Genomic DNA, 24,334 nt, shown 5'->3' with positions numbered 1-24,334 from the left:
CGTGGTGCCCGAGTATCCTGCTGTGGAGAGGTGGGACACTTCATTAACATATTTAATTCGGGCTCCCACCCGGCAATGAAAGGGAGGCGGGAGCTACTGGCTCCACAAGATAAATACCTGTCCCAGCGCACCTTGTGGGCGAGGAGGGGCAGGAATGCTCTCACTGGCCCCTCAAGGAAGTCTTCGGCCTCCCCCCCCCCCCCCCACCCCCCCACCCCCCCACCCCCCCACCCCCCCACCCCTGGATGATTGCGACCTTTCTCTACCCCCTGCCACGATCACTGACCTCCCCCACCCCACCCCCCCCTCCATCCCCGATGGCCTCTCTCTCTCCTGCCAGCCCCGATGGCCTCTCTCTCTCCTGCCAGCCCCGATGGCCTCTCTCTCTCCTGCCAGCCCCGATGGCCTCTCTCTCTCCTGCCAGCCCCGATGGCCTCTCTCTCTCCTGCCAGCCCCGATGGCCTCTCTCTCTCCTGCCAGCCCCGATGGCCTCTCTCTCTCCTGCCAGCCCCGATGGCCTCTCTCTCTCCTGCCAGCCCCGATGGCCTCTCTCTCTCCTGCCAGCCCCGATGGCCTCTCTCTCTCCTGCCAGCCCCGATGGCCTCTCTCTCTCCTGCCAGCCCCGATGGCCTCTCTCTCTCCTGCCAGCCCCGATGGCCTCTCTCTCTCCTGCCAGCCCTGATGGCCTCTCTCTCTCTCCTTCCAGCCCCGATGTCCAATCTGTCCCCCCAAGCAGCGATGGCTGATCACTCCCTCGTTCCGCTCCCCCTGCCAAGCTGCGATGGCCAACTTTCACCCCCCTCAAGCCGTGATGGCCGACCTTCCCCCTCCTCTTCCCTCCCTCCCCCCCCACCAATTGCTGGGGACCGTCCCCTAGGGTCCCTAGCAGCTGCGGCCTGCTGCTGCTGGTTTTCCCTCCCGGCTGTCAATTTGGCCAGCTGCCGAATGGGCAATGGATCAAAAAAATGCTAGTGAGGTCCTGCCGTTAAGTTCAGCAGGACCTCCGCGTCCCTGGCCGTGCCGGGTTCTTCGGCCATTTTCAGCCTCCCCCACAGCCTTCCGTCTCTGCATAAGTACAAAGTTATGGTAAACCTTTATTTCTTAGGTCTCAGCTAGAGTATTGTGTCCAATTGTGGGCACACACTTTAGGAAGGATGTTAAGGCCTTGAAGAGGGTGCAGAGTCTGCATACTAGAATGATACTAGGAATGAGGGACTTCAGTTATGCGAAGGGACTAGAGAAGCTGGGATTGTTCTCCTTAGAGCAGAGAAGGTCAAGGGCAGATTTAACAGAAGTTTTCAAAATTATGAGGGGTTTTGATAGAGTAGATAGGGAGAAACTGTTTCCACTGGCAAGAGGGTCGGTAGCTAAAGGACACAGATTTAAGATAATTGGCAAAAAAGCCAGAGGGGAGATGAGGAGAAATCTTTTTAGTCAGCGACTTGTTATGATCTGGAATACACTGTTTGAAAGGATGGTGGAAGCAACTTTAAAAAGAGTTTTGGATATATACTTGAAAAGGAAAAATTTGCAGGGCTATGGAGAAAGGGCAGGGGAGTGGGACTAATTGGATAGCTCTTTCAGAGAGCTGGCACAGACAAGATGTACCAAATGGCCTCCTGTGCTGTATGATTATAATTTTTAATGTTACTCGACCTGTTGAGTTGTCAGAGCACATCTTATCCTGTAGCAACTGGGAAACGTCGCTCAGCATTGAGTGGTAGTAAAAGAAAGAAAGACTTGCATTTATACAACACTTTTCATGACCTCGGCATTGCAAAGCGCTTTATAGGTACTTTTGAAGTGTAGTCACTGTTGTAGGAAATGCAGCAGCCAATTTTCACACAGAAGGTCCCACAAACAGCAATGTGATGATGACCAGATAATCCGTTTATTTAGTGATTTTGGTTGAGGGGTAAATATTGGCCTGGACACCGGGGAGAACTCCCCTGCTCTTGTTTGAATTGGAACCATGGGATCTTTTATGTCTACCTGAGAGTGCAGACAAGGTTTTGGTTTAACATCTCATCTGAGAGACAGCACCTCTGACAGTGCAGCACTCTCTTCAGTACTGCACTAGAATGTCAACATAGATTTTGTGCTCAAGCCCCTGGAGTGGGACTTGAACTCACAGAGTGCTACCACTGAGCCATCACTGACGGAATAAGGGCACCAACAAGTTTATTGTGCAGTTTGGAAGGATGAGTAGGAAATTAATGTGGAGTTCTCTGTTGAATCAGAGTCCAAGGAAATTATAGAGTGGCCTGAAAAGAGAAATATTAAGGGTTAGAGGGAGCAAATAGGAGAGCAGGATTAAAGCAGGTGGGTCAAATGGACAAAAAAGCAGATTTGTTGGCCTGTTTCTGTTCTGTAAAGCTCAATGAATGAGGAAACATTTGGAAAGAAGGGTTCTTCTATATATTTTCAACATCATTACAGTTATAATTCTGAAAAAAATAATCGTATTTCTGGTTTGTTCTTTAGAGCCTGCATTATGCATTATTTTTTTTAAAAGCACAGACATGGACTGTTAGACTTCGACTTCAGATGGACCAAGACTAAATGTGACAGAAGTATTTTTTTTCTGTAATATTACTAGAATGGTCCCCGGATGAGGGACTTCAGTTCCCTCAACCCCTCAAATAATGAAGCAGTCCGAGCCCACGTGCAGCAAGACCTGGACAACATCCAGGCTTGGGCTCATAAGTGGCAAGTAACATTCGCACCAGACAAGTGCCAGGCAATGACCATCTCCAACAAGAGAGAGACTAACCACCTCCCCTTGACATGCAATGGCATTACCATCGCCGAATCCTCCACCATCAACATCCTGGGGGTCACCATTGATCAGAAACTTAACTGGACCAGCCATATAAATACTGTGGCTACAAGAGGCTGGGTATTCTGCGGTGAGTGACTCACCTCCTGACTCCCCAAAGCCTTTCCAGCATCTACAAGGCACAAGTCAGGAGTGTGATGGAATACTCTCCAGTTGCCTGGATGAGTGCAGCTCCAACAACACTCAAGAAGCTCGACACCATCCAGGACAAAGCAGCCCGCTTGATTGGCACCCCATCCACCACCCTAAACATTCACTCCCTTCACCACCTTTCAGTGGCTGCAGTGTGTACCATCCACAGGATGCACTGCAGCAACTTACCAAGGCTTCTTCGACAGCACCTCCCAAACCCAAACCTCTACCACCTAGAAGGACAAGAGCAGCAGGCACATGGGAACAACACCACCTGCACATTCCCCTCCAAGTCACACACCATCCCGACTTGGAAATATATCGCCGTTCCTTCATCGTCGCTGGGTCAAAATCCTGGAACTCCCTTCCTAACAGCACTGTGGGAGAACCTTCACCACACGGACTGCAGCGGTTCAAGAAGGCGGCTCACCACCACCTTCTCAAGGGCAATTAGGGATGGGCAATAAATGCTGGCCTTGCCAGCGACACCCACATCCCATGAACGAATAAAAATAAAGTTATGTGGAAAGACTAGAGAAGCTGGGATTGTTCTCCTTAGAACAGAGAAGGTTAAGGGGAGATTTGATCGATTTGTTTTGATGTGTTGAAAATCATGAACCAGAGGACACAGATTTAAGGTGATCGGCAAAAGAGCCAGAAGCAATATGAGGAAACATTTTTTTACACAGCGAGTTGCAGTGATCTGGAATGCACTGACTGAAAAGGTGGTGGAAGCAGATTCAATGGTAACTTTCAAAAGGGAATTGGACAAAAAGTTGAAGGGAAGAAATTTACAGGGCTATGTTAAGAGCAGGGGAATGGGACTAATTGGATAGCTCTATCAAAGAGCTGGCACAGGCAGGGATGCCCAGCACTGAAATCGAAAACTCTGCTCAGAGTGCCTGACCAGGTGTCTGAGGGTGATGCTAAGCCTTTCAATTCAAATACAAGCATTTTGTGGATTTTGTTTGTACATATGTTTGATTGGTAGCTCTTTTTTAGCTGCCAAATGCTTTGGGATGCCCTGAGGTAATCAAAAGTGCTATATAAATGCAAGTTGTTTCTTTCTTCTGCCCTTGAGGCATTAACACATTTTGGAATATGGAGGTAAATTTTGCAAATTTACACTCCTGGTAAGAAGCTTCATGGAACAGGAATTCATGTATGGTGATCAGCACACCTGATTCAGGGTCCACATAAATTCCTAATATGTGCTTTTGCTATGTGAAGCTTTGTATATGAAGCTAAATTGTAAAATTGACCCCATTATCCCTTGGTGGCAGTGTTCCCCCAGTATTTTTCCAGTTCATCTATCAGTCTAAACAGCGACAGGCCATTTGATCATGGGCCATCAGAATTGAGCCCATTGTTGTCTTTACCCAATGTTCATACATGCATTTTAGGAGTCCCCAGTTGGTGATCTGGAACAGAAAACATAGCCGATATTTTCCTCCTTCTTTGCCCAGGGAAGCTGAAGCCAATTGTAGCAGTTCCTATTGACACACCAGTTGAGACTGGTTAATTCAGAATAGACCAGGTATTGAATGTGGGACCTCCTTAGTGTGTATGTCTCAGTATGATACCAGACAGTATGCTTCAATCACTGAACCTTCATTGAAGTTCTTCACAGCTGATTTATCCCAGTTTATATTTATGTCAGTTTTAGTAACCATCTGTTGTATGAGGTTATGCAGAGATGGTCATTCTTGCATTTCATCTGGAAATTATAGTACTCTGTAAAATGTCCCACTGTGCATGGCATTTAGAATTACTACAGTGTACAATAGCTGAGAATACAAATAGACACAGTGACACTCAAAATACTTCATGGAAACCACTTTGACTTGTTTTGTTTTTGCTGAGAAACAGTGAGATGCCACCTTGCCTTATATGGATATGCAACTCTTGTCTGTCTACATGAATAAAGGCCCTTTTAGTTAGTTTTAATTTGGCTTGACTTTAGCAATACTTCTGAAGAAGGAGCACACACTGATAATGAAAAAGCAATTAAAAGACTGAAGAACCCCAGGCCACACTAAGTCAGCCAAATGAACTGAAAGAGGCAAGGACTGGGAAAAAATGAAAGATGATTGCCAAAAAAACAGGCCTGGTACAAGCTGCAAACATGTGAAAACATCTTCAGAATGCAGTTATCATGAGAACTCAGAGCCTTGTCTCCCTCCAGCCTGCATGCTGGAATACCTCAAGTAAATAGTCACACAAAAGATAGAGAATAAGCAAGAGGTTAAATGTCTGGATGTGAGCACAAAGGAAGCAGAAAGCAAAACTGACCCGAAAAACTAGAATTTCTACTGTGCTTTGACTAATACTGTTTCTTAAACCACATTTTAATAGTGGCTTTTGGCAACTTATCCTTTTAAACTTTGGTATCCGGTCCCTGTGAATTCCCTGGGGCTAGTCATTTCTCCCAGTGGGAGTTCTCAAACGTTCAGGTAAAAGATCCATTCACAAGTCTACTGAACATACCACAGCGAGGGCTGGTAGCAGATAACTTTTGATGTCGACTCCTCTGATCTGCATGCAGGTATCGTCTTTTGTATTTGGCTGTGATGCTCTTTTTCCACTGTGTTCTGACCCTTTGGGTGGTCCTTCAATTATTTAACAGTAAATGTCTGCTACAACATGAAATATGAGACATCTGCATTCAAGTGTCTTCAGATCTGTGTTACTGCTGACAGTACTAAACAATCGAGTTGCTTGAAAATATTTGAACTGTAGCAGTATCTTGTCTGCTATTAATATTGTTTTGCTATTGGATCCAATCTCCTGTGAACGCTGAAAGGAAGAATCTACAACATGTAAGGTATTACGCAGTTATGTACGACTATAGATAAAGTTTACCACCAGCATTTTCAAAGCATATAATCTACCACCGAAATTAATTTGTTTCCCTTTGCTCCTGGAGGACTAAATCATTCTTTTGTCTGTCTATCTGTCTGTCTGTCGATCATGTTCAGTTTAAATAATTACAGCTTATAAATTGGGTAAAAACACTGTTGCAGAAATCATGATGGACTTACAATTTTGAAAGCAGCAGCTGTGGTGCACAGTACTGAGAAATGTGGCAGGCAGAAGTGGTTCAGAGCAAAATGCCTATGAGAGAATTATTCACAACTGTAAAGTACAACTCAACTGAAAAGTGTACCAGACAATTTACATAAAGATTCACTCATTTTGGTTAAAGTGAGAATTGGTTGTATGTGTGCTGCTGCCAGTATGTCTGCAGCACACAGACTACCAATAGGGGCAAACCCAATGTGTTTGTTCACTTCAGTGCCTTAAATTTTGATATGGCTCTCCCTTCTCATAAAATGATCATTCTTGTAATTTGCTGTAAATAGATTGATTAGTGTAACTGATTAGTCATGGCATGACATCCCATTAATTTCACCATGTAATACATGTAGCGTGATTTGCTGCTTGTGTAGTGCGAATTTTCTTAGTGTCACGGAGGTAGGTTATAGTAACTGAGTTATGTTTCCAGTCCAACATCCTAACTCGCTTCAAGTCCTGTTCACCCATCACCCCTCTGCTTGCTGTCCTACATTGGCTCCTGGTCCAGCAACACCAGGAATTTAAAGTTCTCATCCTTGTGTTCAAATCCATTCATGGCCACCCCCCTCCCAATCTCTGTCACCGCTTCCAGCCCTGCAACCTTCCAAGAATTCTGCATTCCTCCAATTCTGGCTTCTGTGCATCCCTGATTTTCATCGCTCCACCATTGATGGCCGTCCATTCAGCTGTCTAGGCCCTAAGCTCTGAAATTCCCTTCCCAAACCTCTCCGCCTGCCTACCTCGCTCTCCACCTTTAAGATGCTTCTTAAAACTCTGCTGTGGAGATGCCGGTGATGGATTGGGGTGGACAAATGTAAGGAATCTTACAACACCAGGTTATAGTCCAACAATTTTATTTTAAAATCACAAGCTTTCGGAGATTATCACCTGAATCAGGTGAATGTCACCTGACGAAGGGGATAATCTCCGAAAGCTTGTGATTTTAAAATAAAATTGTTGGACTATAACCTGGTGTTGTAAGATTTCTTAAAACTCTGACCAAGCTTTTGGTCACCTGTCCTAATTTCTCCTTCTTGTTGAAAGCCTACATGTGCAGTATCAGGAGCTATGGCAGACCAAGTGGGAACAGGGGAAAAAGGCTAGCATGGAGACATGGCAATCACCCGTGCAAAGGTGAGATGCATTCACTGATGCTTTCACAATTTGACAGCATGCAGTTTTTAGTGTGTGGGAGTTGCTTCCATCATCTTAAATTGGAGAAGACAATGCCAATTTGTTGAATAGGATGCAGAAATTACAGCCATCCATAATTATTCAGCATTCACTGTCCCATCTCACATCATCTGGAATGCATAATGGCTGTTGGATGAATTCTGACAAATAATGCATATAAATCCAACAGCTGGAGCTGCTACCCATTTAAAATGAGAGGTTGCTAATTTATTACCTAAATCTACCCGCTCATAAAATGTTTACATGTTTCATAAATATTATTATGGTAGAACCATGATAATTTAAAATAAAATGGGATGAACATTCCATAGATCCATTGATAATCTCACAATCTAGCTGTTTCACTTCTAAATAGCATTCTTTCTTGTTTATCTCAGTCTTTTATATAATAAGTTCATTTGAAGTTCACTTCAAACTTGACATTTTAAATTAATGAAAAGCAATTTGACAGCAGCACTCCCACAGTTGGCTGCAGTCCATTTCTGACTCAGAAGCAGCTTTTAAATTTGAGAAGGGAAAGTACCAGGAAGGCTACAGAAAAGCTGTCGGGGTGGAAATTCGCCTGGGGCGGTAGCGCAGAACGGGCGGTATCGCGTTGACCGCCTCTTATATGTCCCGCCCGATGTTAAGTTCTATTGTCAGTGGAACTGAATGTCGGGTGGGACGTATAACGGGCGTCCAATGCGATTCCACCCATTCTGCGCTACCGCCCCAGGCGAGTTTCCATCCTGTCATGTTTTAAAATAGAAATAGCATTTTTGATAGTTCTGAATTTCAAAGATGTACCAGGGGATTGCCAGCTAAAGAGGAGAGTCTGGACTAATTTTGCATATTTTCCGATATTTAAATGTTTTTCCAGGAACCTTTATTACATCCAGGATGTGCAATATTGTATAATTTCTGTGCACATTTAAAAACTCTTAAACGCAGAACATGAAACCTTCCACAACATGAGTTTCACGGCTTCAAAGTTTACAAGGGTAGGGTGAGCAAAAGATCGGCATTCTCTTTTAAAAGGGCACAGCGTTCATGGGAAAGAGTTTTGTACTTTTCATCAAACCCATAGTTGTCACTTGCACACGAGGTGATTGCAACAAAAGTAAAGCAAATTTCTTCTCCCTCTCTAAATAAAAAATAAAACAAAATCAACTTGTTAAATATTTTTTTCAAGAAGGCAGTGCATCTTTAGTGTGGAATTTGCACTGTTTTCGATCTTATTTCTGAGCTGTCTCTTATGTTCTTACAATACACAGTGATTACCTGTGTTCAAGTTCGGATGAAGTAAGTGCTCATTATTTTTCTGTCACAGCTGCACTGGCTTGTAAAGAGAATCAGAAACCTTCTATTAAACTGCTGTAAGTAAGTAAGTGCTGTCTGTTTGGCCAGTCCAGACTGCTTAAAAGTGCATTACTTTATACAGAAGTCATTTAGAAACTGTTTATAGAAACAGCCTTTTTTAAAAATAAGCTGCACTTCTGGGTTAAAATTAGAGTTAAAGTGCACTTCTCAGTTATGCAGTATGTCCAACATTAGTCCCCTGACTGTAACACTTCCTCTGAAAAATAATTTTATGGCTCTCTTGTACAGAATCCATATGAGACTCTTTCTGTAAGATACCATAAACTCTGCAAAAACATACATTGCCTATAACTGCCTGTAATAGAGGAACGGTATAAAATGCCCTTCATATAATATAGAATTTGTAAGTCTCCCAAAGACAGATTCTAAAGGAGTGATTTTGTGATCCTGCACTTCCAGCAGGGAACCTTGCTCATAGGGAGCAGGGGTTGAGATATGACTACAACATGGTGGCCCATTTTTCCAAGCATAATCCCTTCATGCACTTTGAAGCATGGGAGTGCAGAACCACTCCTTATGAGAAACACTTAAGAATTGTGTTCAGTTCTAGGCACCACACTTTAGGAAGATTGTGAAGGCCTGAGAGAGGGTGCAGAAGAGATTTGCTAGAATGGTACCAGGGATGAGGGACTTCAGTTATGTGGAGAGACTGGAGAAGCTGGGGTTGTTCTCCTTAGAACAGAGAAGATTAAGGAGAATATTTTTCACCCAGAGGGTGGTGGGGGTCTGGAACTCACTGCCTGAAAGGGTGGTAGAGGCAGAAATCCTCGACTCCTTTAAAAAGTACTTGGATGCGCACTTGAAGTGCCGTAACCTACAGGCTACGGCCCAAGTACTGGAAAGTGGGATTAAGCTGAATAGTTCCTTTTTGGCCGGCACGGGCACGATGGGGCTAATGGCCTCCTGTGCCATAACTTTCTATGATTCTATGATTTGATAGAAGTATTCAAGATCATGAATGGTTTTGATTGAATGAATAAGAAAAAACTGTTTACAGTAGTAGAAGGTTTGGTAACCAGAGGATACAGATTTAAGATGATCGGCAAAAGCGCCAGAGGTGACATGAGGAAATATTTTTTTACGCAGTGAGTTGTTATGATCTGGAATGCACTTCCTGAAAGGGAGGTGGAAGCAGATTCAATAGTAATTTTCAAAAGGGAATTAAATAAATACGTGAAGGGAATAAATTTACAGGGCAATGGAGAAAGAGCATGGGAATGGGACTAATTGGATAGCTCATTCAAAGAGCCGGCACAGGCATGATGGGCTGAATGGCCTTCTCCTGTGCTGTATCTACTATGATACTATGAATGGTATATATAGGTATAAATATGCTTCCAATTGTCCGAAAAGCAACCATTCACCACTACTCTCTGTTTCCTGTCCCTTAGCCAATTTTGTATCCATGCTGCCACTGCCACTGCCCCTTTTATTCCATAGGCTTCAACTTTGCTGACAAGCCTATTATGTAGCATTTTATCAAACGCCTTTTGAAAGTCCATATACACAACATTAACCGCATTGCCCTCATCAACCCTCTCTGTTACCTCATCAAAAAACTCAATCAAGTTAGTTAAACAGGATTTGCCTTTAACAGATCTGTGCTTTATTAATCCATACTTGTCTAAATTACTATTAATTTTATCCTGGATTATCGTTTCTAAAAGCTTCCCCAGCACTGAGATTAAACTGACAGGCCTGTGGTTGCCGGGTTTATCCTTACACCCTTTTTTGAAAAAGGGTGTAACACATGCAATTCTCCAGCCCTCTGGCACCACTCCCCCCACCACCCCAGTATCTAAGGATGATTGGAAGATTATGGCCAGTACCTCCGCAACTTCTGCCCTTGCTTCCCTCAGCAACCTAGGATGCATCCCATCTGGACCGGGTGACTTATCTACTTTAAGTACAGCCAGCCTTTCTAGTACGTATGCTTTATCAATTTTTAGTCCATCCAATATCTCAACTACCTCCCCTTTAACTGTGACTTTGGCAGCATCTTCTTCTTTGATAAAGACAGATGCAAAGTACTCATTTAGTACCTCAGCCATGCCCTCTCCCTCCATGCTTAGATCTCCTTTTTGGTCCTAAATCGGTCCCATCCCTCTTACTAACCCTTTACTATTTATACGCCTATAGAAGACTTTTGGATTCCCTTTTATGTTAACTGCCAGTCTATTCTCATACTCTCTCTTTGCCCCTCTTATTTCACTTTTTCACTTCTCCTCTATTTTCTATATGCTCACTTGTATTAACGAGCTGACATCTGTCATAACCCCCCTTCTCTGCTTCATGTTATTCTCTATCTCTTGTGTCATCCAGGGAGCTCTGGCTCTGGTTGCCCTACCAATCCCCCTTGTGGGAATGGAAGGGCAACCTAGACTGTACTTGAACCATTTCCTCTTTAAAGGCCGCCCATTGTTCGATTACAGTTTTGCCTGCCAATCTTGGATTCCAATTTACCCGGGCCAGATCCGTTCACAACCCACTGAAATTGGCCCTCCTTCAATTAAGTATTTTTAATCTAGATTGCTCCTTGTCCTTTTCCATAACTAATCTAAACCTTATGATACTACGATCACTGTTGCCTAAATGTTCCCCCACTGACATTTGCTGCACATCATTCCCCAGAACCAGATCCAGCAATGCTTCCTTCCTCGTTGAGCCGGAAACATACTGATCAAGAAAGTTCTCTGAACATACTTCAGAAATTCCTCCCCCTCTTTGCCCTTTACATTATTACTATCTCAGTTTATATTAGGATAGTTGAAATCCCCTATTATCATTACTCTGTAGTTCTTGCACCTCTCTGTAATTTCCCTGCAAATTTGTTCCTCTAGAGCCTTTCAACTAATTGGTGGCCTATAGAATAAACCCAGTAGTTTAATGGCACCTCTATTGTTTCTTAACTCTAACCAAATAGATTCTTGTAAGGAATCTTACAACACCAGGTTATAGGACTATAAGGACATTTCCTATGTCGTTGGTACCCACATGGACTATGACTTTGACTGTTCCCCTTCCCCCTGAGGAATGTTCTGCACCCTTTCCATGATGTCCTTTATCCTGGCACCAGGGAGGCAACACACCATGTGGGACTCACGTTGACGGTCACAGAAATGACTCTCTGTCCCCCTGACTATTGAATCCCCTATGACTACTGCATTTCTACATTTGACTGTACCCCGTTGTGCAGTCCTTTGCCCCATTGTCAGCATCAGAATGTAAAGCTTGTGTTTTAGACTGGATTGCCAGTATTTTAGACTGGATGATCAGCATCCAAATGTAAAGCCTGTGTTTTACAGATAGGATGGTCAGTGTCAGAATGTAAAGCCTGTGTTTTACAGATAGGATGGTCAGTGTCAGAATGTAAAGCCTGTGTTTTACAGATAGGATGGTCAGTGTCAGAATGTAAAGCCTGTGTTTTACAGATAGGATGGTCAGTGTCAGAATGTAAAGCCTGTGTTTAAAAGCCCAGATGGTCAGTGTCAGAATGTAAAGCCTGTGTTTTACAGCCCAGATGGTCAGTGTCACAATGTAAAGCCTGTGTTTTACAGATAGGATGGTCAGTGTCAGAATGTAAAGCCTGTGTTCTACAGATAGGATGGTCAGTGTCACAATGTAAAGCCTGTGTTTAACAGCCCAGATGGTCAGTGTCAGAAAGTAAAGCCTGTGTTTTACAAATAGGATGGTCAGTGTCAGAATGTAAAGCCTGTGTTTTACAGCCCAGATGGTCAGTGTCAGAATGTAAAGCCTGTGTTTTACAGATAGGATGGTCAGTGTCACAATGTAAAGCCTGTGTTTTACAGATAGGATGGTCAGTGTCAGAATGTAAAGCCTGTGTTTTACAGATAGGATGGTCAGTGTCAGAATGTAAAGCCTGTGTTTTACAGCCCAGATGGTCAGTGTCAGAATGTAAAGCCTGTGTTCTACAGATAGGATGGTCAGTGTCAGAATGTAAAGCCTGTGTTTTACAGCCCAGATGGTCAGTGTCAGAATGTAAAGCCTGTGTTCTACAGATAGGATGGTCAGTGTCAGAATGTAAAGCCTGTGTTTTACAGCCCAGATGGTCAGTGTCAGAATGTAAAGCCTGTGTTCTACAGATAGGATGGTCAGTGTCAGAATGTAAAGCCTGTGTTTTACAAATAGCATGGTCAGTGTCAGAATGTAAAGCCTGTGTTTTACAGATAGGATAGTCAGTGTCACAATGTAAAGCCTGTGTTTTACAGATAGGATGGTCAGTGTCAGAATGTAAAGCCTGTGTTTTACAGATAGGATAGTCAGTGTCACAATGTAAAGCCTGTGTTTTACAGATAGGATGGTCAGTGTCAGAATGTAAAGCCTGTGTTTTACAGATAGGATGGTCAGTGTCACAATGTAAAGCCTGTGTTTTACAGATAGGATAGTCAGTGTCACAATGTAAAGCCTGTGTTTTACAGATAGGATGGTCAGTGTCAGAATGTAAAGCCTGTGTTTTACAGATAGGATAGTCAGTGTCACAATGTAAAGCCTGTGTTTTACAGATAGGATGGTCAGTGTCAGAATGTAAAGCCTGTGTTTAACAGCCCAGATGGTCAGTGTCACAATGTAAAGCCTGTGTTTTACAGATAGGATGGTCAGTGTCAGAATGTAAAGCCTGTGTTTTACAGCCCAGATGGTCAGTGTCAGAATGTAAAGTCTGTGTTTTACAGATAGGATGGTCAGTGTCAGAATGTAAAGCCTGTGTTTTACAGCCCAGATGGTCAGTGTCAGAATGTAAAGTCTGTGTTTTACAGATAGGATGGTCAGTGTCAGAATGTAAAGCCTGTGTTTTACAGCCCAGATGGTCAGTGTCAGAATGTAAAGCCTGTGTTTTACAGATAGGATGGTCAGTGTCAGAATGTAAAGCCTGTGTTTTACAGATAGGATGGTCAGTGTCAGAATGTAAAGCCTGTGTTTTACAGATAGGATGGTCAGTGTCAGAATGTAAAGCCTGTGTTTTACAGATAGGATGGTCAGTGTCACAATGTAAAGCCTGTGTTTTACAGATAGGATGGTCAGTGTCAGAATGTAAAGCCTGTGTTTAACAGATAGGATGTTCAGTGTCAGAATGTAAAGCCTGTGTTTTACAGCCCAGATGGTCAGTGTCAGAATGTAAAGCCTGTGTTTAACAGCCCAGATGGTCAGTGTCAGAATGTAAAGCCTGTGTTTAACAGCCCAGATGGTCAGTGTCAGAATGTAAAGCCTGTGTTTAACAGATAGGATGGTCAGTGTCAGAATGTAAAGCCTGTGTTTAACAGATAGGATGGTCAGTGTCAGAATGTAAAGCCTGTGTTTAACAGATAGGATGGTCAGTGTCAGAATGTAAAGCCTGTGTTTTACAGATAGGATGGTCAGTGTCAGAATGTAAAGCCTGTGTTTTACAGATAGGATGGTCAGTGTCAGAATGTAAAGCCTGTGTTTTACAGCCCAGATGGTCAGCAGAATCCAATTGTTTCTGAAACAATCCCAGGGTATTTGCTTCCACTACTCTACCCCGAAATTTATTCCACTCATTGATCACTGTTTGTGTGAAGAAGAATTTCCTGGTGCCTGTCCTAAATCTATTTTTTAATAGTTTGAACCTGTGTCTCCTTGTCCTACTCTCATAATTTAAGTTAAAGTAATATTCTAGATTTACCCTTTCCATATCATTTAAGAACCTCCAAAAGGTCACCACACAGACACCTCCTTTTCAGACTGAAAAGCCCAAAATTTTCCAAACTTTTCTCTTAATTCAGACATTAGGGATCAGCCTCGTGGCTCTGCCCTACACTGCCTCCAATGTTTGAATGTTTCCCTTCTGCCTCAGAAATGGACACCGTATATAAGGTGCAGTCTGACCAAATCACTGTACAGTTTGATCAGAATTTCTTCCAACATGTATTCTACTGTTTTAGCTATGTACTTCAACATTCTATTGGATTTGCTCATTGCTGCTCTGCATTGGTTGGAATTGTTTAATATCGAGTCTATTAGGACTCTTAGCTGTCTTGCCGCTTCATCCTTTCCTATTTCAGCACCATTCATGGCGTATGTGTGTCGTTTCTTTCTCCTTCCTATGTGTAGTACAACGCCGTGAAGAATTCTGCAACTCCAGTCTAACGATTCACAGCCCATCCAAAACATAAGAACATAAGAAATAGGAGCAGGAGTAGGCCTTCCGGCCCCTCGAGCCTGCTCCGCCATTCAACAAGATCATGGCTGATCTTCTACCTCAACGCCATTTTCCTGCACCATCCCCACACCTGCTGCATTTCCTGCTTCCTCTTCTCTCTTTAATGATCACTTCTGCAACATCCATGGCACCCCTTTGAATGTCAATTCTGTCCACATCCATCTCCAATCACCCTGCCCTCATCTATTGTTTCTCATTGAAAACCAGGTTTCACTTTTTTAACTCCTTCTCCTTCCAATTCCCTCTTCCACTTTCTACTCCAATCTCTAGTCCAAAGGAGGTGCATGTACTTTGTTCTTTCTGACATCCCTGCTTCTCTTCTTGAATCACTAGATTTTGGTTTCCTGTAGTTAAAAATCTCTCCCTCACCTCACTAAATTGATTTGCTGTATCTATCACACTTATAACCTTCAGAACTCTCCAGAGCTATTAAACTTTTAGTCAAGCAAAATCAAATCTATCAACCCTAAATTCCCCTTTGCTGAAATGACCATTCTTGGTTACTTAGTGTTCACCATCAGTAATAACTGATTTTCCTCTTCCACTACATCTGGCTGGCACTAATGTTGAGTCATTCTTCCTCCTAGAATCTTTACACTTTAAAAACCCAAACTTGGTGTCACTAATCACTGATTCCTGATTTACTAAGGTATCAACCATGCTCAGTGGTAGTTGTGGGTTCAAGCCCAACTCCAGAAACTCAAGCACATAATCCAGGTTGACACTTCAGTGCAGTACTGAGAGATTGCTGCACTGTCTGAGGTGCCGTTCTCTTGAATGAGACATTAAACCAAGGCCCCGTCTGTCCCCTCAGGTAGATGCAAAAGATCCCATGGCACTATTGGAAGAAAAGCAGAGCAGTTCTTCTAGTGCCCTGGCCGATATTTATCCCTCAACCAAGATCACTAAAAACAGATTATCTGGGCATTTATGTCATTGCTGTTTGTGGGACTTTGCTGTGCATGAATTGACTGCTGCTTTTATCTACGTTACAACAATGACTACACTTCAGAAGAACTTAATTGGCTGTGAAGCACTTTGGGATATCCTGAAGTTGTGGTAAGCACCACAAGTTCTTTCGAAATAATCATCTCTTCTAGTCTTTTCAACTTTGGTCCTTGCGCTATAGACCTTGGTTTCTCAATAACAAAATGCCAATATTTACAATGCTATGTAATTCCTTTAGCTTGCTGCAACTAGAAAATCAGCCCAGTGAATGGAATTATGGAAGCAGTCACTTTAGAGAACATCCCAGCACTTTACAAATTAGTTGAATAGTCGGAGGCCAGTATAATCCTGGGGAACGATTTTAATCAGCATTCAGCTGTCTTAAATTGTGATTCAGTTTGAATAGAACATGCCAAAGAAAACCGAACACTGGTTCGAATCCAGCTGCTTAACAGTGTACTGAAAATCTGAAATGTCTGTGCTTGATGATTCCCTTGTGTCTTCCCAGCATTCTCAACTATTGCAATCAGAAAACTAACAAACCCACTCTTCAGTTTGCTCCCAAACCAAAGAATGTTCTGCCATATCTGGCTGGATAGGACTTAATCACCGTTTTATGTCAGAGGGAAATGTGAACAACTACACTGAAAATATTGGTTCAGTACCTCCTACATCTATATGGTTAATGAGCCCATTTTGTCTAATTATTTCATAAATGTGTGTGAAAGAAAATTGTAGTTTTGAGTATAACCTGTAAACTTTAAAAAGCGAAATGATCAAACGGGCAGACAGGCTAACTAATAGTCTGTTGGTTGATCTGGGGACAAGCAAGTTAGGTTTATTGCAAAAGCTTAGTACGTGGGAGATCTTTTTCTTTTTTCGAAATGCGATAAGCTATGTTAAAGTTGACATGCTTTAATTTATAACCCTGTTGCTCTGAAAGAGTTCAAAGGCTAGGTGCTTTTTTTCTAGCTTTGAAGTGAACCACTGCAATAAAAGTATTTGTCAAACATTTTTTTTAATTTGGTAAGGAGAAGTGCCAGCTTTTTTTTATTCGTTCATGGGATGTGGGCGTCGCTGGCGAGGCCGGCATTTATTGCCCATCCCTAATTGCCCTTGAGAAGGTGGTGGTGAGCCGCCTTCTTGAACCGCTGCAGTCCGTGTGGTGACGGTTCTCCCACAGTGCTGTTAGGAAGGGAGTTCCAGGATTTTGACCCAGCGACGATGAAGGAACGGCGATATATTTCCAAGTTGGGATGGTGTGTGACTTGGAGGGGAACGTGCAGGCGGTGTTGTTCCCATGTACCTGCTGCCCTTGTCCTTCTAGGTGGTAGAGGTTGCGGGTTTGGGAGGTGCTGTCGAAGAAGCCTTGGCGAGTTGCTGCAGTGCATCCTGTGGATGGTACACGTTGCAGCCACAGTACACCGGTGGTGAAGGGAGTGAATGTTTAGGGTGGTGGATGGGGTGCCAATCAAGCGGGCTGCTTTGTCCAGGATGGTGTCGAACTTCTTAAGTGTTGTTGGAGCTGCACTCATCCAGGCAAGTGGAGAGTATTCCATCACACTCCTGACTTGTGCCTTGTGCCTTGTAAATGGTGGAAAGGCTTTGGGGAGTCAGGAGGTGAGTCACTTGCCGCAGAATACCCAGCCTCTGACGTGTTCTTGGAGCCACAGTATTTATATGGCTGGTCCAGTTAAGTTTCTGGTCAGTGGTGACCCCAGGATGTTGATGGTGGGGGATTCGGCGATGGTAATGCCGTTGAATGTCAAGGGGAGGTGGTTATGCTCTCTCTTGTTGGAGATGGTCATTGCCTGGCACTTGCTTGCCACTTATGAGCCCAAGCCTGGATGTTGTCCAGGTCTTGCTGCATGCGGGCTCAGACTGCTTCATTATTTGAGGGGTTGCGAATGGAACTGAACATGTGCAATTATCAGCGAACATCCCCATTTCTGACCTTATGATGGAGGGAAGGTCATTGATGAAGCAGCTGAAGATGGTTGAGCCTAGGACATTGCCCTGAGGAACTCCTGCAGCAATGCTCTGGGGCTGAGATGATTGGCCTCCAACAACCACCACCATCTTCCTTTGTGCTTGGTATGACCCCAGCCACTGGAGAGTTTTCCCCCTGATTCACGTTGACTTCAATTTGACTAGGGCTCCTTGGTGCCACACTCGGTCAAATGCTGCCTTGATATCAAGGGCAGTCACTCTCACCTCACCTCTGGAATTCAGCTCTTTTGTCCATGTTTGGACCAAGGCTGTAATGAGGTCTGGAGTCGAGTGGTCCTGGCAGAACCCAAACTGAGCATCAGTGAGCAGGTTATTGGTGAGTAAGTGCCGCTTGATAGCACTGTCGACGACACCTTCCATCACTTTGCTGATGATTGAGAGTTGACTGATGGGGCGGTAATTGGCCGGATTGGATTTGTCCTGCTTTTTGTGGCAGGACATACCTGGGCAATTTTCCACATTATCTGGTAGATGCCAGTGTTGTAGCTGTACTGGAACAGCTTGGCTGGAGGCGCGGCTAGTTCTGGAGCACAAGTCTTCAGCACTACAGCCGGGATGTTGTCGGGACCCATAGCCTTTGTTGTATCCAGTGCACTCAGCCATTTCTTGATATCACGTGGAGTGAATTGAATTGGCTGAAGACTGGCTTCTGTGATGGTGGGGATATCGGGAGGAGGCCGAGATGGATCATCCACTCGGCACTTCTGGCTGAAGATGGTTGCAAACGCTTCAGCCTTGTCTTTTGCACTCACGTGCTGGAGTCCGCCATCATTGAGGATGGGGATGTTTGCAGAGCCTCCTCCTCCCCCCTCCCACCCCCACACCCCCGTTAGTTGCTTAATTGTCCACCACCATTCATGACTGGATGTGGCAGGACTGCAGAGCTTTGATCTGATCCGTTGGTTGTGGAATCGCTTAGCTCTGTCTACAGCATGTTGCTTCCGCTGTTTATCATGCATGTAGTCCTGAGTTGTAGCTTCACCAGGTTGGCACCTCATTTTTAGGTATGCCTGGTGCTGCTCCTGGCATGCTCTTCTACACTCCTCTTTGAACCAGGGTTGATCCCCTGGCTTGTTGGTAATGGTAGAGTGAGGAATATGCCAGGCCATGAGCTTACAGATTGTCCTGGAATACAATCTGCTGCTGCTGATGGCCCACAGCGCCTAATGGATGCCCAGTTTTGAGCTGCTAGATCTGTTCTGAATCTATCCCATTTAGCACGGTGGTAGTGCCACACAACACGTTGGATGGTGTCCCCAGTGCAAAGACGGGACTTCGTCTCCACGAGGACTGTGTGGTGGTCACTCCTACCAATGCTGTCATGGACAGATGCATTTGCGACAGGTAGATTGGTGAGGACGAGGTCAAGTAAGTTTTTCCCTCATGTTGGTTTGCTCACCATCTGCCGCAGGCCCAGTCTGGCAGCTGTGTCCTTCAGGACTCGGCCAGCTCGGTCAGTGGTGGTGCTACCGAGCCACTCTTGGTGATGGACATTGAAGTCCCCCACCCAGACTACATTCTGTGCCCTTGCTGCCCTCAGTGCTTCCTCCAAGTGGTGTTCAACATGGAGGAGGACTGATTCATCAGCTGAGGGAGGGCGGAAGGTGGTAATCAGCAGGAGATTTCCTTGCCCATGTTTGACCTGATGCCATGAGATTTCATGTGGTCCGGAGTCAATGTTGAGGACTCCCGGGGCCACTCCCTCCTGACTGTATATCAAGGTACCGCCACCCCTGGTCCGTCTCTCCTGCTGGTGGGACAGTTTGTAGTCTTCCAGTCCTCCGGTACCTCCCCTGTATCTAGTGAGGATTGGAAAATGATCCTCAAAGTATCCGCTATTTCCTCCCTGGCTTCCTTCAATAGCCCAGGAAACAATCCATCCGGCCCTGGTGACTTATCAACTTTCAAGGATTCCAGTCCCTCTAGTACTTCCTCTCTCGTTATGTTTACCTTATCCAATATTTCACACCCCTCCTCTTTAACTACTACGTCCGGATCATCCCTTTCCTTTGTGAATACGGAGAGAAAATATTCATTTAAAACCCTACCCACATCCTCTGCTTCTGCACAAGTTACCTTTATCATCCCTGATAGGTCCCATCTTTTCCTTAGCTATCCTCTTGTTCTTAATGTACTGATAAAACATCTTTAATCTTACTAGCTAATATTTTTTCATGTCCTCTCTTTGCTTTCCTTATTTCCTTTTTACGTCATCCTTGTACTTTCTATACTCCTCTAGGCTTTCTGCAGTATTTAGTTTTCTGTGACAGTCATAAGCTTTCTTTTTCTGCTTTATCTTGCCCCGTGTACTTCTAGACAACCAGAGGGCTCTAAATTTGGCAGTGCCACCTTTTTCTTTGAGGGGACGTGTCTGCATTGTACCTGTAGAATTTCATTTTTTAGTGCCTCCCACTGGCTTGCCGCTGATTTCTCCTCAAGTAGTTGTGTGCAGTTCACTTCTGCCAAATCACCTCTTAGTTCTGTAAAATTTGCCTTCCCCCAATTTAAACCGTTTACTCCTGATTTAACTCTGTCCTTTTCCATAATAATGCTAAAACGAACTGAATTGTGGTCACTATCCCCAATATGGTCACCCACTGTCACTTCACCCATTTGCCCATCTTCATTTCCCAGGACTAAATCTAGAATTGCATCCCCTCTAGTTGGGCTTGTCATGTACCACACACCGATCATTAATTTTGCGCCCTCTGTGCCCCTCACACTGTTTGAATCCCAGTTGATGTTCGGGTAGTTGAAGTCCCCTACTATTATTGCCCTCTTATTTTTGCACTCAGAAATTTGCCTACATATTTGTTCTTCAATCTCCCTTTCGCTATTCGGGGGTCGATAGTACACTCCTAGTAGTGTGACTGCCCCTTTTTTATTTCTTAGCTCAACCCACATGGCCTCAATTGATGATCCATTTAGCATATCATCCCTTCTCACAACTGTAATTGATTCTTTAACCAATAATGCTACCCCCCCTCCTTTTTTATCACCCCCTCTATCCTGCAGTCATATGATGTATATCCTACCATTTGCACCCCGAGCACCGCTGGGACAAAAGACCCTTGCGTGTTGCTAAGGCTTGATTGAGGGGTGGCGGGGGGGGGCGGATTCCCAAAAGCAACCGATTTGAAACTGGCCCCAAGGGACAGCAGCAGTAACAAAAACATTTTTAGATGATCTTGGGGTGGTTATGAAAATGGATTTGTGCTGCGGCTGGGCTCCACAGCTAAATCTCCTCCCCAACTTCCAGCTGAGACAGGTTGTGTAAATGGAGCAAGTGACCCCCTGGCCTGCAATATGCAAATATCTCTTACTCTCAGATTTGGGGAGGGGTCAGGGCTGAGTTCTACATACAAATAGGTAGATACCATCTTGTTTTATCTGATTAGGTTTTGGAATTGGAGACAATGTTTGTGGAACTTTCCTCCCCAGAAGATTGAATAAAGGGATGGTGTTTACAATGGATGTGGTAGCTTGGTGATTATGGTACTGGACTAGCATGCAAAGGGTTGGGGGTTCCAATCCGTATGGCAAGATGTGAAACTGAATTAAATAAATCTGGTAATTTGTGGGTTGGAACCAGAAAAATGACCACGAAAGTTGGTGTTTGCATGGTTCATTAATGCCCTTTAGGGAAGGTAATCTACCCGATCTACACAACTCCAGTTGTTAGTCATGGCTCAGTGGAAGCATAACTGCAATCTCAAATAATGACGATGTGAACTTTGGCCCTATAATTCCAATGATCCCGCTCCACAGGTGGGTAAGTTCACCAAAATCTATGGCTACTGACCCTGCCCCAAATGTCTTCATGAAAAGTGTATGGCAAACCTTTTTGCTGTTTATGCATGGTGAAGAAGTGGAAGGTCCATGTCATACTGTTAAATTAAACGCAAGTGATGTGATGATGTGCTTCAGCAGGTCTTACACAATAACGGTTGTGTTTGTAAATGAAAGCTTTGCCAACACTTTTTCATGAAAACTTTGCCTCTTTAAAGGAATTCAGTACTTTACCAAAGAATAGTTGCAAGGAAAAATGCTGAACTGTAGATATGCAGAGCAGGCTTGCACCAAAGTTTTTTTTTATTGTTCAAAAATAATACTTTCCTGGCTTGTAAAGACCTGTAGTTTAATGAGGAAATGTAGTGGCTAAACATCGTGCAGAGAAAATTGCTCAGATTTATGAAGTAAACCAGATTGGTTTGGCTCATTTCCATGAAGCTCTCTGTATGCTGGGAACAACTGACGTCAAGAGTGTAATTACTATAACACAGAGACAGGCTGAGTCTGTGGCAATCACTATCATGTGTAAGACAATAGAAGCATCTCCTAGAGCTCTCCCGTTTATAATCCTATGGGTTTCACCAAAACCATTGGTTAAATTGGATGAAAATTGTTGTTCACTGGCATATTCTTGTGAGTATTTCGGAAGATTATTTACTTATGGATTAGATTGTCTATTGTACATCTATCTCAGCTCAAAGTAATCGTTGATTCACACAGTTTGAGCAGTGATAGGAATGAGATGTCACTCGACTTAACTGAAAACTCTTATGTTTAACGTTATGAAATGTTTGCTCTGAAATGCCACCCAGTGGAGAGGGGAGAGAATTCAATGTCTTAGAAAATAGATAGGCTGCAAGGTCACACTGTAATCGGCACAAATACAGCGTTTAGTACCCGTACTTTCAGTACCTTTCTGGAAGTCTCCAGATTGCATTAAATGATGCTTGATGTGTGTTTTTCAATGAGAATGTTAGAGTATAGTTTACAAGGTTTTCATGCATATTTTGTTAACAAATCAGAAGATCTTGCAAAGCTATTGACAGTAGAGATTATATGTTGGTGTCATCACATCAGAAGGTACTTCCGTCTGTTCTTGTCTAGTGCTGTTGATAATACAGAGACAGCTATGAAATTCTCCATCTAAGTAGTATCAGTATCTTTTAGTATCAACAAAGAAAGAGAAAAAGACTGGCATTTATATGGCGCTTTCACAACCACAGGATGTCCCAAACCACTTCACAGTCAAGTAGTATTTTTAAAGAGTAGTCACTGTTACAATATAGGGAAACGCGGTTTCTAATTTTGAGCACAGCAAGATCCAGCAATAAACCAAATGACCAGATAATCTGTTTTTGTGATGTTGGTTGAGGGATAAGTATAGTCCAAGACACCGGGAGAATTCCTGTGCGCTTCTTTGAATAGTGCCATGGGAGTTTTTACGTCCACTGAGAGGCAGACAGGACCTCAGTTTAACATCTAATCTAAAAGATGACGGTGCAGCATTCCCTCAGTACTGCACAGAGTGGGACTTGAACCCACAACCTTTTGCTTCCACTGAGCTAAGGCTGAAACCAAGTAATCCAAGTATAGCATGTTAATGACACAATGAGGTGAAGAATTTCTTTGGTCACGATGTGTAGCAACATTCTAAATGTGTTTTTGAAGATTTTCTCTTGCAAAATTTTAAATCCAATATTTGTAGAACATGTTTACAATTTTTCCAGAAAAGCTGCAGAGGAAATTTTCACAACTGCATTCACAGTTTACTACAGAGCAGCTGTTTTAATGTTGATCTCACTTAACTGATGACAAACACACCTTAAACCTACTTTATTTCTTAAGACTGTTGGCCAGAAGGACCTTTTTTTACTGTTTCTTCCTCACTGCTACCAGCACACGTGGGTCGAAAAGCATTGTTCGGGATTCAGCACAAGTCCCTCGTGCCAGCTGATGTCGCAATGCCAGAACCTCATGCATGCGAACTGGCCACAACCAATCTGTGCACATGCTGTATATCAGGATCAAGTTTAAAGCCAGTTTACATGGAGAACGTCTGCACTGTTCAAAAATAGTATCATAGTATGGTACAACACAGGAGGCCTTTCAGCCCATTGTGTCTGTGCCGGCTCTTTTAAAGAGCTATCCAATTAGTCCCATTCCCCTGCTCTTTCTCCATAGCCCTGTAAATTTTTTCCCTTCAAGTATTTATCCAATTCCCTTTTGAAAGTTACAATTGAATCTGTTTCCACCACCCTTTCAGCCAGTGCATTCCAGATCATAACAACTCGCTGCGTAAAAAAAAATGTTTCCTCATGTAGCCTTTGGCTCTTTTGCCGATCACCTTAAATCTGTGTCCTCTGGTTACCGATCCTCCACCACTGGAAACAGTTTTTCCTTATTCATTCTATCAAAACCGTTCATGATTTTGAACACCTCGATCAAACCTCCTCTTAACCTTCTCTGCTCTCGGGAGAATAACCCCAGCTTCTCCGTCTATCCAGGTTACTGAAGTCCCTTATCCCTGGCACTATGATTGCTACATGATTGGGCCACTCTCCTGTGATCCGGCCAGTTAAGTAAAAGCACTTGTGGTTCTGAGCAAGCCTCCTGTTTATGAAGATGATTCTGTTTAAAAAGCTGTTTGTTTGATAAATACAATCTTCCTATTACAGAGTGATCAAAATGATCAGTCAAGTGTTTATGATGTAATTGGTCTCATTTGTTATGTGCTGTGCACTTCTGTTGAATGCACAACAAATCAGTACCATATGTGCAATATAGAAGTC

The 24,334-nt window shown here is 43.6% G+C and overlaps 1 protein-coding gene across 8 annotated transcripts in view; it reads left to right on the top strand.

The window, feature by feature from the left end:
* Window positions 1–5,319: 5,319 nt before the first annotated feature.
* The window catches only part of frem1a (Fras1 related extracellular matrix 1a), a 337,163-nt gene continuing 318,148 nt past the window's right edge, over window positions 5,320–24,334 (top strand). For 7 of the 8 annotated variants that reach the window (XM_067983690.1, XM_067983689.1, XM_067983688.1 and 4 more), the window contains exon 1: window positions 5,320–5,516. The gene's annotated coding sequence lies outside the window, so the exon portion shown is untranslated. Of the gene's footprint in view, window positions 5,517–22,076; window positions 22,179–24,334 lie in introns of those variants that run through there. The other variant, XM_067983686.1, reaches the window with a different exon arrangement.

This window comes from Heptranchias perlo, chromosome 4, assembly GCF_035084215.1.
Source record: "Heptranchias perlo isolate sHepPer1 chromosome 4, sHepPer1.hap1, whole genome shotgun sequence".
NCBI lineage: Eukaryota > Metazoa > Chordata > Chondrichthyes > Hexanchiformes > Hexanchidae > Heptranchias > Heptranchias perlo.
Note: the sequence above shows the minus strand (reverse complement) of the source record. Positions and strands in the feature narration are given on the sequence as shown.